Genomic DNA, 18,279 nt, shown 5'->3' on the forward strand with positions numbered 1-18,279 from the left:
AATTGACTACGGCTCTCGTAACGCTCCGGATTCAGATCGGACTCTCACCCTGAGCGCAGCGAGACAATTACACATCACAAACAACAGAGAGCAGCGTGAAAGAACTCTTATTAAGACATTAGACACACCTACTCCTATACACACTCTAACCTGATCATACACACATTCTTAAACACACACACTGTTTGCTAAGGTAGGTTATTGCTCATACTTTGGTGTAGGGATTTGAACAAACCTCTAATCTTTAGCATTAAACTTAAATGCAAAACTTTTCAAAGTGACTAATTGCGATTTTGGGCAGACGATTTAAAAAAACTGACAGATTTACAGTTAATGAGGGATCAACAGTGACCAACCACCACATAACATGCTAAAAAAAAACTCTCAAAACACCTTAGAAACCACATGGAAACACCCTGGCAACTGCCACATAACATGCTAAAAAAAACTCTCAAAACACCTTAGAAACCACATGGAAACACCCTGGCAACTGCCACATAACATGCTAAAAAAAAACCTCTCAAAACACCTTAGAAACCACATGGAAACACCCTGGCAACTGCCACATAACATGCTAAAAAAACCTCTCAAAACACCTTAGAAACCACATGGAAACACCCTGGCAACTGCCACATAACATGCTAAAAAAAAACTCTCAAAACACCTTAGAAACCACATGGAAACACCCTGGCAACTGCCACATAACATGCTAAAAAAAAACTCTCAAAACACCTTAGAAACCACATGGAAACACCCTGGCAACTGCCACATAACATGCTAAAAAAAACCTCTCAAAACACCTTAGAAACCACATGGAAACACCCTGGCAACTGCCACATAACATGCTAAAAAAAACTCTCAGAACACCTTAGAAACCACATGGAAACACCCTGGCAACTGCCACATAACATGCTAAAAAAAACTCTCAGAACACCTTAGAAACCACATGGAAACACCCTGGCAACTGCCACATAACATGCTAAATAAAACTCTCAAAACACCTTAGAAACCACATGGAAACACCCTGGCAACTGCCACATAACATGCTAAAAAAAACTCTCAAAACACCTTAGAAACCACATGGAAACACCCTGGCAACTGCCACATAACATGCTAAAAAAAAACTCTCAAAACACCTTAGAAACCACATGGAAACACCCTGGCAACTGCCACATAACATGCTAAAAAAAACCTCTCAAAACACCTTAGAAACCACATGGAAACACCCTGGCAACTGCCACATAACATGCTAAAAAAAAACCTCTCAAAACACCTTAGAAACCACATGGAAACACCCTGGCAACTGCCACATAACATGCTAAAAAACAACTCTCAAAACACCTTAGAAACCACATGGAAACACCCTGGCAACTGCCACATAACATGCTAAAAAACAACTCTCAAAACACCTTAGAAACCACATGGAAACACCCTGGCAACTGCCACATAACATGCTAAAAAAAACTCTCAAAACACCTTAGAAACCACATGGAAACACCCTGGCAACTGCCACATAACATGCTAAAAAAAACTCTCAAAACACCTTAGAAACCACATGGAAACACCCTGGCAACTGCCACATAACATGCTAAAAAAAAACTCTCAAAACACCTTAGAAACCACATGGAAACAACCTGGCAACTGCCACATAACATGCTAAAAAAAAACTCTCAAAACACCTTAGAAACCACATGGAAACAACCTGGCAACTGCCACATAACATGCTAAAAAAAAACTCTCAAAACACCTTAGAAACCACATGGAAACACCCTGGCAACTGCCACATAACATGCTAAAAAAAACCTCTCAAAACACCTTAGAAACCACATGGAAACACCCTGGCAACTGCCACATAACATGCTAAAAAAAACCTCTCAAAACACCTTAGAAACCACATGGAAACACCCTGGCAACTGCCACATAACATGCTAAAAAAAAACTCTCAAAACACCTTAGAAACCACATGGAAACAACCTGGCAACTGCCACATAACATGCTAAAAAAACCTCTCAAAACACCTTAGAAACCACATGGAAACACCCTGGCAACTGCCACATAACATGCTAAAAAACAACTCTCAAAACACCTTAGAAACCACATGGAAACACCCTGGCAACTGCCACATAACATGCTAAAAAAACCTCTCAAAACACCTTAGAAACCACATGGAAACACCCTGGCAACTGCCACATAACATGCTAAAAAAAACTCTCAAAACACCTTAGAAACCACATGGAAACACCCTGGCAACTGCCACATAACATGCTAAAAAAAACTCTCAAAACACCTTAGAAACCACATGGAAACACCCTGGCAACTGCCACATAACATGCTAAAAAAAACTCTCAAAACACCTTAGAAACCACATGGAAACACCCTGGCAACTGCCACATAACATGCTAAAAAAACCTCTCAAAACACCTTAGAAACCACATGGAAACACCCTGGCAACTGCCACATAACATGCTAAAAAAAACTCTCAAAACACCTTAGAAACCACATGGAAACACCCTGGCAACTGCCACATAACATGCTAAAAAAAAACTCTCAAAACACCTTAGAAACCACATGGAAACAACCTGGCAACTGCCACATAACATGCTAAAAAAACCTCTCAAAACACCTTAGAAACCACATGGAAACACCCTGGCAACTGCCACATAACATGCTAAAAAAAAACTCTCAAAACACCTTAGAAACCACATGGAAACACCCTGGCAACTGCCACATAACATGCTAAAAAAAACTCTCAAAACACCTTAGAAACCACATGAAAACACCCTGGCAACTGCCACATAACATGCTAAAAAACCTCTCAAAACACCTTAGAAACCACATGGAAACACCCTGGCAACTGCCACATAACATGCTAAAAAAACTCTCAAACTTTATTTACAAGCACAGTGGTTTGTAGTGCAAACAGCATTACCGTTTACTGCACGTTGTTATTCATCTCGTTATCTCTCTATAGCAGATAATGAATCGGAAGTCTCACCTATAGACATTTTTCCTGAACGCGGAAGTCACGTCTGACTCTTAACCTGAAGAATGCTTTGCATTTCCGGACTCCAGTGTTTCTAGTCAAAGTAGCGTATATTCCGAGCTGTTAATCTAATGTTAAACCTATTAAAATGTTTTTAAAAAGCACATGGCTCTATCTATTTACTCAGGAAAAAGGTCTATAGGCTTACTTCCGTGTTAAAGAACAAGGTGGATAGGGATTGTTTAGAACAGCAATAGAGTGTTTTTACGTTACATCATCAATCCGGAAGTCGGCCATTACGGCGGCACTGAATGTAAACAGTGCGAACAATTAGGATATCGGGATAAGAAATATGTGACCCTGGACCACAAAATCAGTCATAAGGTTAAATTTTACAAAACTGAGATATATACATCATATGAAAGCTCAATAAATAAGCTTTCTATTGATGTATGGTTTGTTAGGATATAACAATATTTGGCCGAGATACATCTATTTGAAAATCTGAAATCTAAGGGTGCAAAAAATCAAAATACTGAGAAATCACCTTTAAAGTTGTCCAAATTAAGTTCTTAGCAATGCATATTACTAATCAAAAATTACATTTTGATAGGTTTACAGTAGGAATTTTACAAAAAATCTTCATGGAACATGATCTTTACTTAATTTCCTAATGATTTTTGGCATAAAAGAAAAATCAATAATTTTGACCCATACAGTGTATTTTTGGCTATTGCTACAAATATACCCCAGCGACTTAAGACTGGTTTTGTGGTCCAGGGTCACATATAAGGAAGAATTGTTGGGTCATCAGTCCGCAACAAAGAAGGCAGATAGTACGGATATTTACCAACTATTACAAGGCTTGACAATATGGACTGCCCTATGGTCGTGCATTTATGTTCCAAATTGTCATTTGTGTGGAAATATTATATAATATTACGTTATTATTACATTTAGACCAGAAACCCTGAAGATGGACATAAAGAGGAGAAAATACTGTAGCAGGCAGATCAATCTCACAAAATATTGGAAGTAGCCACTAAATAATGAATTGGGGGTAGGAGTTTATATTAATGTATATCTGCAGTGAACTGTCTTGTTTTCAGAAAAGTTCACATGCCGTTTTCTTTTCATCTAGCATCTGTATAATGCAGTGTTAATAAGCGTAGCGCAGCATTGTGTACAGCAGTAACCAAGCGTTGAGCCCTGTTTTAACTTTAGTTTTAGTGAAAATATAATGGCATTTCCTGCTTACTAAGTCATTCTCTATATGATTTAGCAGCTTCCACACATTTATCTGTGATTTAGACGTCATAAATTAGTAGAACAACGTCTTCAGTAGTACATTAACCATGCAATCCATGCTGTTTACATACGAGTATTGCCGCAATGGTCGCGTATCCGGGTAACTGACCAAAACGTGATGTATGTGCAAACCCTCTATTGGCTGGTTTTATTTCGCAGACCTGGCAACCCTTATAGAAGTATGCTAAAAAAAAAATCCTTCACAGCTCCCTTCTACAACCATATAGCAATGCTATGGCATCCATCGATAACGCCGCAGCAACTACATAGTAAAAAAAACCTTCACAAGCCCTAGTAAAATCAAAGTCCATTTAAGGTAAGTCATGTCACTCGACGGCCATCTTCAAAACGCCTCTCAGGCATGCAAGTCCAGCTGTTTGAATGGGGAAACATCAAATTCTCCAAAATTGTTCACCAAGCTTACAACTAAATTTCATATTTTAAATCACAAACGAAATCTGACAAGAACTGCATCATAAATATTGTTCCTTGTGCTTCAGTAGTGATAAAAAAATGCTTATTTTTCAGGCTAGATCAGCCAGTGATGCGCAGTACTGAGCGCATGTCTCAGAACACTCTAGCAACCAGGACTTCTAATGACACGCTGACTTTACTAATCAATGATTGGCTCTTTCAATAAGAAGGCGGGGCTTTGCGGCCATAATGAGCATTGCATTTTTCCCCATTCACAACTATAGGTTGTTCAAAATGCAACAATCCTCCACAGCCGTTGGTCTACGAACCCACAGTATGGTGAATCAAGTCAAGTTCACCGTTCCAATATGGCGGATGCGTCTACGTGCTTGAAGCGGTCATATAGGGTATCTATACATATCTATGTTTTTCCCCATTCAAAACTATACAAGTGACACGTCTTGGGTATTTTATAGTCTTTGGCAGTATTTATATTTATGACCACAATGGCCTCGTATCCGAGTAACTGCCAAAACGTGACATAGGTACAAACCGTGCAAACCCTCTATTAGCTGGTTTTATTTCGTATACCTGGCAACCCTCATAGTAATATGCTAAAAATCCCTCAGAACGCCTCAACAACCACATAGCAACACCATGGCATCGATCATAACACCACAGCAACTACATACTAAAAACCCTTAACACACGCCCTTGTAAAATGTACTTACAATTCATTGTTTAAGGAAGGAAGATTATCATTTACTTACCTGAGAATAATTTTTCCTCACGATATTTCACTCGTCGTGTTGTGTCTCCTGTTGTCTGTCGTCTGTTTAAAAACAGAAGTAACAATGCGCGAATTGTGATTGACTAATCGTTGTTTTGAGTCGTTTCTTTTCCGCGGCTTTTTCAAACTGATTAGAAAAACGGTCTGAATCGGTTCGCGATTCAGTATGAATCATTTGGGCAGTTCACTCACGCAAGGAATCGCTTCGAGCGGTTTTCTCACTCGGTAAATAGATACTTTACAACTCAAAGAACAAAAAGAAAACTGAGTGAGGTGAATATTTAGGCTACCTAGTATCCAATGAGGTAAATTTGAAACAAACCTGCAAAAGCGTCCTTTCATTTGCCAGCGATTAAGAACGTCAACAAGAAGTGAAGCTTGAGAACGACTCTGTATTACAGGTACGAAAATATTCAGTTCAGGGTATATGTGTTTTTTTTTTTAAGAAATAATACTTCTATTCAGAAAAGGATGCATTAAATTAACCGGAAGTGACCGTTAAACATTGAAATGCTACAAAATCTGGTTCAAATAAATGTAGTTATTTTACATTTTCTATTTATTACAAAAACCTGGGGAAAATTCACAAAAGTTAGCACAACTGTTTGCTTTTTTATTTTTATTTATTTATTTTTTTTTTTTTTTACATTTTTTTAATAATAACTGTTTCCTGAGCAGCAAACCAGCATAATCCAATAATTTCTGAAGAATCATGTGACACTAAAGACTGGAATAATGATGCTGAAAATTCATCTTTGACCGCAGCAATAAATTACATTTTAAAATATATTCAATTCAAATTGTAATAATATTTCACAATATTACTGTTTTTACTGTATTTTTATCATATAAATATACAGTTTTGGAGAGACTTGCGATGTAAAGGACCTCAAACATAAATGTCATGCAACTTCCCAGCATTGTTGATGTTGACAAGGGACGTATTTTATATATAATTTATTCGGGGGGCTTCCAAAGATTGTCATCTATATTTTTTTATTTCACAGAAATATAATTTCATTGCCACTTATTACTTTTGCATACTCCATTGTTTTATATTTGATCAATTTTGATTTGATATCTTAATATAATTATCTTGCTTTACAAGTCCCTTCTGTGAGTCCTTAATCATGATGGCGAATTTCCCCAGTGGGACTGAGACTTTTGAGTAGAAATGTTTAAGCGTGTGTGTTTTATGATGGCTGATTGTTGTAAACACAGGATCATATCAATCACTGTCTGACATGAGAAACTGAGTTTATGTGCTGGAGAGACAGAGAGGAAGTGAGAGAAAGAGGAAAATGAGGAAAGGATGGACTGAGAGAGAGAAAAAGAGAGAGATGCATGTAGGAGCAAGTAAGCTGCCCCGGGGGAGCATGACTGCAGCTGTCAATCAGAGTTCAGACAGAGACTGACAGAGAATGACCTGAATGTGCAAATCACACGCACACACACATAAAGAAGAGGGTAAAAAAAAAGAGACAACATCACATTCCAGTTTACTGGAGACTCACATTCTGATACATGCTCAGTCTGAATTTGAAGATAACTGTATTTTACACACTGCTCATCTCATATGATTGTCTTTAATTGTTTTTAGGTTTCAAATGGGACAAAGGCCAGAAATAGATGTTACGTCAGTGTAAGTTCTACATTGTGCTGTTTAGATTGACTTTGCTGTCTTTATGTTTTAAACATGTATATAACTCAATGATTTCAAATGAATTTGTCCTTAAATTCTTAATATGTTCCACTGACCTGACCAAACTGAACAGGCGGATATTACTCACAGTATGCTCTTTAACTTATATATGTGACCCTGGACCACAAAACCAGTCATAAGGTTACATTTTACAAAACTGAGATGTATACATCATATGAAAGCTCAATAAATAAGCTTTCTATTGATGTATGGTTTGTTAGGATTGGACAATATTTCCTAATGATTTTTGGCATAAGAGAAAAATCAAGAATTTTGACCCTTACAATGTATTTTTGGCTATTGCTACAAATATACCCCAGCGACTTAAGACTGGTTTTGTGGTCCAGGGTCACATATAGCATTTTTAAGGAGAAGGTTTGATGTATGTTATCAGTTTTGTATCATTCCTTTTGTGTGTGTTCCACAGAAAGATGAAAATCATATGGACTTGACAATGTGAGGGTGAGTAAATTTGTACATTTTGGGTGCACTGTCTCTTTAAATATGGTTTACACTCAATTAGAAGTTCAACTCAATCTGTAGCATATATTTTGATGACCGAAATAACTTTTGACTTTTTTAATTTATTTTTTGTACATTTTTTTATTTATTTATTTTTTTCAATTCTTATTTTTTTAATTACAGTTTTTTTTATTTAAATTATTGCTTTTATTTATTTATTATAAATATTGATTTAAGGGGTAAACAAACTTTAGTCAGGGCAAATCTTTATTTATATAGCAAAAGAGTTTATGATGACTAATTTACAATGGAAGTGAATAGGGCTACTTTTTGGAGGATATAATGTAAAACTTAGGATTTTATTAAAGCATATATATTAATTCTTCTGTGAAAACATATAAACAATGTTGTAAATTTGTGCAACTTTATGCAGAAATGTTTTTTAATTGATTGTATTTTATTTATTATAAGATTTTATTTTAATTTATTATTTTTTACATTTAATTTTTTATTTATTTTGTTTATTATTATTTCACATTTTTATTTTTATTTATTATATATTTTTTACACTTTTATTAATTTTAATATAAATATAATTTATAATAAATAAAATGTATAATAAATATAAATTTTAATATAAATATTAATATAAATGGATTTATATTATTATTTTTTACTTTTTTACTTTTTATTTTTTTAAATGTAGTAAATTATTTTATTTTATTTTAATTAATTATTTTATTTATTATTTATTTTTATTATTTATACTATTTTTACTAACAATGGAGTGAATAGGACAAATTTTTGGAGGATATAAAAGCTGAAATGTACAACCTAAGATTTTATAAAAGCAATTACATTAATTCTTCTGTGAAAACATATAAACAAAGCTGTAAAATTGGATATAACTTTATGCGGAAATGGTTTTAATTGATTGTATTTTTTTCATTTTATTTACTATTTTATTTTAATTTTTTTATTTTTACATTTAATTTTTTATTTATTTTTAAAATTATTATTTCACATTTTTATTTTTTATACTTTTATTAATTATATTATTATTATTATTAATTTTTTTTACATTTTTATTATTTTTTATTTTATTTACATTTTATTTTACCTAATTATTAAATTAAATTAAATTTAATTTAATTTAATTTAATTTAATTTAATTATTTTTATCAAAACCTGGAAATATTCATTTAAGGGGTAAACAAGGTATGTCTATAGCATAAATTGGTAATTACAAAGTGCTTTACAGAAAAAAAAAATGTAAAAAAAAAAAAATAATAAGAATCATAACATTTTTCATAAGAAATATAAAAAATAAAAAGTAAAATTTAAAAATTAAAAAAAGAAAAATGAAATAAGATTTAATTAAATAAGAGCCATTAATTAGTATCCCAGTGTTGATTACACACATCTGTGATCTATTCCACTGAATAAGATGAATTTGTTGGCTGTCGAATGTTTCAATTGGAAATCAAAATTCTATTTCTTTAGCAGACAATTTTATCCAAGATGACTTTAACTCTATAAATTGATTTGTTCAAAAAAGAGAAAGTCTTTTTAGTCGCCACAAATTGATTACGTGCAAATAATAAGATATATATTAAAGCAGAAATGATTCTAAAACCTGAATATCATTGAAGAGGTAAAAAGACACAGCGCATCAGCGAATCGCACACGCAGGCTGTCATATGCGAGAGCAGTGCCAGTGTTGTTTACGCTGGGTGGCACTCTGCACTCTAGGGGTCCTTGTCACAGAGAGTTTAGGCGTCCATTGCAGTGCCTGCGCTGGCAGTGTGACTGGTGGGCAGACACCAGGGCAGATGGGCCTTTCACAAGACATCCTCGTCTCTCACACACAGAGGGGAGAGAGAGTTTCTCACAAACACTTACACACACACATATATGCTGTCCACACTGCTGAGCATCTTGTTCTATGAAACAATGTCTCAACCAATCAGTGTTCAGGACCGCCGTCGCCAAAGATATACATCTGCTGGACATCAGCACTGCTGAGAACCAAACACACACACACACACACACACACACACTTTACAGTACAATCACATTCTCACTTCCTCACTACTCATTAAAAATCACTATTCCAGTGAACATATTTTACTCCCATGTTAATATATTGAAATGAGCACTTTTTGCTCACCAAGGCTGCATTTATTTAGTTAAAAAATATAGGAAAAACAACAATATTGTGAAATATTATTAAAATTCAAAATCACAGTTGTCTATTTTTATATATCGGAAAACGTAATTTATTCCTGTGATCAAAGCTGAATTTTCAGCATCATTACTCAAGTCTTCAATGTAACATGATCCTTAAGAAATCATTCTAATATGCTGATCTGCTGTTCAATAAACATTTATTATTATTATCAATGTTGAAAGCAGTTGTGTTGGTTCATATTTTGGTGGAAACTGATTTTTGTTCAGGATTCTTTGATGACTAAAAAGCATTTATTTGAAAAGAAATATTTTGTAACATTATAAATGTTTTAACTGTCATTGACTTATTTATTCTTATGTATTGACTAATTAATTTCTTCATGAAAAAAGAAAAAAATATATATGTATATATTATTTAAAAATATATATTATATAAATTCAATTATATAAATCAAATAAATGTATAAATAAATTATTTCTTATGTATATTATTTTTTAGTAAATATATTTTTATATATATTTACTTTTAAGAATTTTTTATTAATAATTTTTCTTTTGTCAGATTTAAATAATTATATATATATAAATAATAATAATAATAATAATAATAATAATAATAATAATAATAATATTATTATTATTATTATTATTATTATTATTATTATTATTCTCTAAATTATTTTCCAATTGAGGACTCCAAATCCCTTTGGAGTTTTAATACACTACCAGTCAAACATTTTTAATGTGTTTTAAAGAACTCTCTTCTGCTCACCAGGCCAGCAATTATTTGATCCAAAGTACAGCAAAAACAGTAAAAAATGTTACAATATTTTTACTATTTACTATTTAATTTTATACTATTTGAATAAATTTTAAAATGTAATTTATTCCAAATTCAAAGCTGAATTCAGAAGTCATTCTAATATTCTGATTTGAGTTCTGAAGCATCATGTGACACTGAAGACTGGAGAAATGATGCTGAAATTTTAGCTTTAATCCCAGAAATAAATTACATTTTAAAATATATTTAAATAGAAATCAGTTATTTTAAATAGTAAAAATATTTCATAATATTGCTGTTTTTACTGTATTTTTAACTAAATAAATGCAGCCTTGGTGAGCAGAAGAGACTGATTTTAAAAAAAAAACATTAAAAATCATACTGTTCAAAAACTTTTGACTGGTAGTGTTGATTCATTCAACCTTTAGGGACATTTTTGTACATGCACAACTCTTATCACAAGACACACACATACAAGTACCTTTTTATCACTAGTTTGTGTGTCAAATGCACGTTCTACCTGCACATGTGCATTCACACACAACAGCACATATTCAACCAGCCAGACTTCCAAAAAGTGCCTTGGTTTGTGTGTGTATGTGTGTGTTCGTCCATGTGTAAATAACAGTAGCCAAGGGCACGGATTTAGTCAGCATACAAGGTCACCGCAGCAAAGCCAAAAGAAAGAGACAGAGAGAGAAAGAGAGAGCGAGAGAGAGAGGAAGGTTTGCTCCTCTCATCAGAGTTTATAATTGTAATTGTATGTTCAACAGACTGTTCCAGACAAACACTATAAAGCTCATCATAAGCACAAGGATAATATTTTACTTATTCAAACAGTGGCCTATATTATATTGTGAACGTTCATTTTTATTTTTTTCCCCCCACCACCCACAGAGGCCATTAAAATCCTGAGCAGAAAGTGTGTGTGTGTGTGTGTGTGTGTGTGTGTGGGACATTATAGAGAGAGATCACCAATGCATTAGCTAGTTAGACCTGGAGGCACTTACACACAATACAATACAATACAACACACACACACACACACACACACACACACACAAAAACACATACACAACAGTCTATGTTTCAGAGGATGGAGAAAGTCCAGTGGTGCAGTGTGGGAAATGAAGTACTATATGCCTGAAGAGAAATGAAGCGAACTCAGAGACAGCTGAAGCACAGGTGAGACATAAAACATGCAGGTGCATTTTCTGCACACAAATGTTCTTCTAGTTTCAAAATTATGAGAAAAATTCACCCTACACTGTAAAAATCATCTTAAGGGTTAGTTCTCTCAAAAATGAAATTTCCTCTCCGTCACCCTACAGTCTTAAAAATAAAGGTGCTTTAAAAGGTTCTTCAATTGATGCCATAGAAGAACCATTTTTGGTTCGACAAAGAACCATTTAGTCAAAGGTTCTTTAAAGAACCATCTCTTTCTTACCTTGTTAGAATCTGAATAACCTTCTTTCGCCACAAAGAACCTTTTATGAAACAGAAAGGTTCTTCAGGTGTTAAAGGTTCTTTATAGAACCATTTAGACAAAAAGGGTTCTTCTATGGCATTGTGAAGCACCTTTATATTAAAGAGTGTAGCACCATTTTGGAGAGTATCATGACGCATGTCCGTTAGGGTGACACAGAGGAAAAGAATTGTTGAATAAAGTTGTTATTTTCTTGTAGCTTCATAAAATTACGGTTGAACCATTAATGTCACATGGACTATTTTAATGATGTCCTTACTACCTTTCTGGACCTTAAACATGTCAGTTGCATTGCTGTCTATGCAGGGTCAGATAGCTCTCGGACTGAATCAGAAATATCTTAATTTGTGTTTGAATATGAACAAAGGTCTTACGGGTTTGGAACGACATGAGGGTGAGTAATTAATAACAGAATTTTCATTTTTGGGTGAACTATCCCTTTAATTTTACCAGTAAAGGACTGTAAAAATCCTACTGTAAAAACGGTTAAGTAATAACAATAAGTTCCCAAAAACTGTAATATCTAATGAGACATTTAATGTAATTTTACAGTAAAAATACTGTTAAATTTACCGTTTTTGGAAGTGAAAAAGAAGTTCATTAATTTTTTTTTTTTTTACATCTTATGTTGTTTAATGTTTTTTGCATTATTTTAGTGTCATGAGCTACCATGGTGGTGTTTTATATTTTTATGACATATTGCAGTTTCTGTATATGAATATTTATCTCAACTTGTGGAAAAGCTACTTTTTGATGAACTTTGATTTTAGTCAAAATTTAGGACCAAAATTTGATTTGACACTTTGACCTGACCACGTTTGTTACATACCTTTCTATCAAAGTTATCTGACATTATCAAGATGAATTTGTTTTGACACAGTTTAACTCTTGAAATTTTGAAGGTGTCTGAATAAATTTTGGTTTGACTGTATATTTCAAGTCTTCTGGACTTGGAAAGCTTGCGAATTTCATCAAAATATCTTAATTTGTGTTCCGAAGATGAACGAAGGTTTTACGGGTTTGGAAGGACATGAGGGTGAGTAATTATTGACAGAATTTTAATTTTTCAGTGAACTAACCCTTAAAGGACTGTAAAAATTCTACTGTAAAAATGGTTAAGTAACAGTAAGTACCCTAAAACTGTAATATACTGTTAAAAATACTGCTAAATTTACAGTTTTGGAAGTGAAAAAAAAGTTTAAAAAATTAAAAAAAAATTAAAATTGTTTTTGTTTTTCTTGTCTGTTTTTTTTTCCACATCTTATGTTGTTTAGTGTTTATTGCACTTTCTGCATATTAATATTTATCTCAGCTTACAGGAAAGTTACTTATGATGAGCTTTGATTTTATTAAATTGGTATTTGGTCAGTTAATGAAATATATGCAATTTTTACTGTCAATTTAAATTAAAATGGGAAAAACATGATATTCAATTTATATTCAATAAAAAAAAAAATATATATATATATATATATATATATATATATATACACACACTATAAAAATAGTCCATACGACTTATGCACTATACAGTCAAACCAAAAATTATTCAGAAACCACATATAACTTTTACTAGTATGTGCAGGACTATAGTACATTTATTTAAGTGAGGATAGCAAAATAAAGTAAACTGTGACATATTATACTGAAAAATTCTTCATACAGTGTACTATCAATAAAACAAACAAAAAATTTGGGACCAAAAATTTGATTTGACACTTTGACCTAACCATGTTTTGTTACACACCTTTCTATCAATGTTATCTGACATTATCATATCATGAGTCATATCGTTGTGCATGAAAAGCAAACAAAAAAATCATTATTCATTGATTATCTTTTAGTATTTTTGACCTTTTTAAAACTCGACAGCCCCTGGTCGTATATTTCTTTTTCTGTATTTTTGTATTGTATTGTATTTATTGTGTAATTTATGTAATGCTGCAGTGCTGTTTTTCTTCAGGGATTAAATAAACTACCATTCTATCCGAACCTATATGCCTTCTTTGCATGGAAAAGAGCAGGAGTTTGCAGGAAGCCATAAGAGTGAGTAAAAGATGACAGAATTTTCATTGTTCCCAAGCTAATCCTTTAAATTGTGATGCGGCAGATTGGTTCTGTGTGTTACTGAGAAGAATGAGTGTTTTCTGGATTCATAACCTTGACCTGTTTTTCTCTTGTCACAGCAGCTGTTAACTTACAAACAAGAAATGAAATCCTTATAGTTTAGATTGAACTGGTGGTGTTTTACTGTATGAGAAATTAAGTATTAAGTATTTGAGGATCCATAATGGCAAAAATGTTTATACTATAAAAATAAAGGTTCTTTATTGGCATTGATGGTTCCATAAAGAATCTTTAACATCTATAGAACATTTAAATTGCACAAAAAGTTCTTCATAGTAGTAAAAGTTCTTTAGATTATTAAAATGGTTCTTTTTAGGAACTGTTCTGTGAAAATCTGATTCTATGCCATTCGCTGCGAAAACTCCTTTTTGGAATCTTTATTTTTAAAAGTGTAGAATTTGGAATTTTGAGGGGAAATAATTTATGTTTTTATCCTGATAATTCCACAAAGTTGTGACAGTAAATAGAGGAATGTTTGTTGACTGTGTATCAGCTGAGATGCTGAATAGGATGACAAGTGAACAGAAAGAGTCGGAACAAGTTTGAGGAGAAAAGGGCTGTAAGCATGTTTATGAATGTGTGTGTGTGTGTGTGTGTGTGTGTGTGTGTGTGTGTGTGTTAGAGGAAACATCAAAGCCAAACATAATCAATCATTTACTCACACAAACCCAATGAGCCAAAACCACAAACACACATCAAATAAAACCAGTCCTGCTTTTCTAGGCATTATACCGCGTGTGTGTTTGTTACCTGGAGAGGAGCTGAAATCTTGTACATTTATAGCCTGTTCTCTCTTGCTTACAGACGAACTTCAATGCAAAACAAAGAACAGCAAAGGCAAGTCACCCTTGAAGAATCTTAAATCAAATACATTACCTGGAGTGAGCACCTTAGTATGTTCATGTGCTTTGCTTTGAAACTCTCCAGTGCAGAGCTAAAAGAGGTAAACGCAGCGGTGAATGAAGAGGTCATGGGAGGTGTTTTGATTCAATGAAGCATTAAACAGAACTGAAGTTATGCATACAGAGACCGTGCGCTAACGCCATTAACGACAGCAAGCTCAGTTAATGAAAGATGACAATGATTAACCATTCACTACTGTAAGAGGCCTACATTTACATTTAATCATTTAGTAGATGCTGTTATCCAAAGCGACTTACAAATGAGGAAACTCACAAGTAATTTATCACACAGGAGCCAATAGTACCGCAATGTAGAGTTTCAAAAGGAGATGGGAAAAAGTTTTCCTTGTTTATTTTTTATTGTTATGGATATTATGAAGTGCTTGCAAATGAAGTACAGTCAAACCAAATATATTATATATATATATATATTTTTTTTTTTTTTACTAGTGGGTGCAGGACACTATAGTTCATTTATGTAAGTGATGATAGCAAAATAAAGTAAACTGTGACATATCATACCCAAAAAATTTTCATACAGTGGACTAGAAGTAAAATTTGTGACCAAACACTATGATCTGATCATGTTTTGCTTAAGTGTTTTTTCATTTTACATTACCTTTAAATGGCATTTTGAATATTTCATTAACAAGCACTAACATGGCAAAACCATTAATTGTCTCGATGACTAGATCAAATTTAGACATTTATTTTTGTTATTATTTTTTACTGATTTTTTTGTCATTTGAAGTATTTAATGTATAGGAAAGTAAAAAACTGAAAACAGTTTTAAGTTTATAGGTGACCCTGAACCACAAAACCAGTCTTAAGTAGCTCTGGTATATTTGTAGCAATAGCCAAAAATACATTGTGGGTAAAAATTATTGACTTTTCTTTTATGCTAAAAAATCATTAGGATATTAAGTAAAGATTGTGTTCTATAAAGATATTTTGTAAACTTCCTACTTCAAATATATCTAAATTTATTTTTGCTTAATAATATGCATTGCTAAAAACTTCATTTGGACAACTTAAAAGGCGATTTTCTCAATAGGCCTATTTTGATTTTTTTTTTGCACTCTCAGATTTCAGATTTTTAAATAGTTGTATCTCAGCCATCTCAATTTCAAAAAAGGGACCCTTATGACTGGTTTTGTGGACCAGGGTTACATTGCTATTCATTGTGACGCATTCGACACATTGCAAATGTTAGCAAAGAGAATGATGACAAAATCTAATATTGTTGTGTTCTATTATTAAAAGTGTTGTAAAATGGCAGAACATAAATGGATTAAACTCCATGTTGTTAAATAACTAGGTTCTTCAAAAGAACTTATGCAAACGGACGACTTAAAATGATTGACAGACAGTGTGCGTTTATGATTGGCTAAAGTTTTCTGATCGGCTACAAAAAGGTGGGCCGCTCCCAAGTTTTTGTTGTTTACAGAGCCTAAGGCTTTGACACAGGTAGGTGTGATATCTCAGTACACTTATTTCAGTGCTATCTGTCAGGTAGTTGGGGCATGTGTTTGGTATTCCAGAATAATCGCTTACCCAACCTTTAAACCGTCTGATGAGACACTCTTGCTTTTGATGTCCCTTCGTCCACTGTGGACGCGTGTCATTGCCGTAGTAATCGCGTATTTCCGTTTGTTTATCAGCGTGTTGTTTTGTCTTTTCCCAAATAGTGACTGAAGTGGGGGGTTATATTAAAAACGCCTCGGTTTTTCCACGGGCTGTGTCACGCTCAACGGGCTTTGACAAGCTAGCGCGCTGCTTATTATTCATGACGATCTCGAGCTGTTTCGGGATGTTGAATAGCCTGTAATAATAATACACAGAGAGAGGGGAAAAAACAGCTCAGGATCAAATGGGCCAATTCTCCACGCCTGACACCAACTGCCGCCGAACGGTCGGATCCTGCCAGCCGCTCCCGCGATAATGAGTGGGATTTGTTAAACAGTAAATTAATGAATAATGAAATATCCAGGTTGATCAGTTAGGCTCGCGATGCCTGCGGTCATCCCGCCTCGAGCGGGAATTACGCGCGCCCGGCGCGTGTCTGGATAAACCATTTTTACAGTCCATTGCGTGACAGCGAGCAGAGGGACCTGCGCTCAGACAAAGCTCTTCTCCGTCCTCTCATCCCGAAAAAAAAATAAGATGATGGAAAAGATACTTTTCACTACAAGGTTTTAAACCTTTAGTCTTATGACGCCGGATCTGTTCCACCTAATGCAAGTCGGGCATTACGTCGATTTTATTCGATATTTTATGTCTTGTCCTTGTTTTTTAAGGTCTTTGTGTTTTACTCTTCCCTCTTTTTATCATAAATCGAGACCGATGACCGATTATTACACTTTTAGCTATATTGTCCCATTTTCAACAAATTATGAATGTTTGGTTGCATCTTTGGATAAAAGAACTCAGAATGGCTTCAGTTGTTTGATAAAATCAAGGAGTTGGGTCTAATTAGCAGTATAGCCCATAGGGCATTTTGATGGTTTATTCTTGGAAAAAAAACGTCTGGTGGTTTTAGATGTTTATGATTTAAAAACTAATAAAACAGTCAATAATTATGGAGTGTAAAAGCAGCGATATTATTGGTTTGGTCTTATGGGTTTTTGTTGTATCGTTTTTTTTTTTAAGAGGTAATGAGAACCGAGTTGGAGGGAAGGATGAAAGATCTCGGCTTGTGTTGTTTCAGGTCCCGTGGGTGAGAGCGAGGCTAGTCTTTTTTTTTTTCCTGCTGAAGAGAAATCTCTGAATCTCGTAGAGATCCACGTCGCTCGCGGACATGCGGGTGCTGCACCTGGGTCACAATACTTCACGCATGACGAGTCACGCGACGGAACCCGCGGGCCACGCGCTCCTCCGCATTAAATACACCAGCGCGGGGACTCGCGGGGGTCTGACCTGCGGCCGGGATATGAGTTCACTTTACTGCCGCGACCGCGGACACACGCCTTCAAGGGATTGTTTTCGATAAATTTTGGCGTTCTTTGCTTGCCCTAAAACTAGACGGGAAGATGCAGAATCACAATTTTCATTTCCGATTTTTGTTGATTTCCGTTCTGCTGATTGCTTTATGAGTCCGTGTGGAAATGAAAACATTACGAGATGTTTATATAATA

The sequence above is a fragment of the Garra rufa genome, chromosome 13 (genome assembly GCF_049309525.1).
Source record: "Garra rufa chromosome 13, GarRuf1.0, whole genome shotgun sequence".
NCBI lineage: Eukaryota > Metazoa > Chordata > Actinopteri > Cypriniformes > Cyprinidae > Garra > Garra rufa.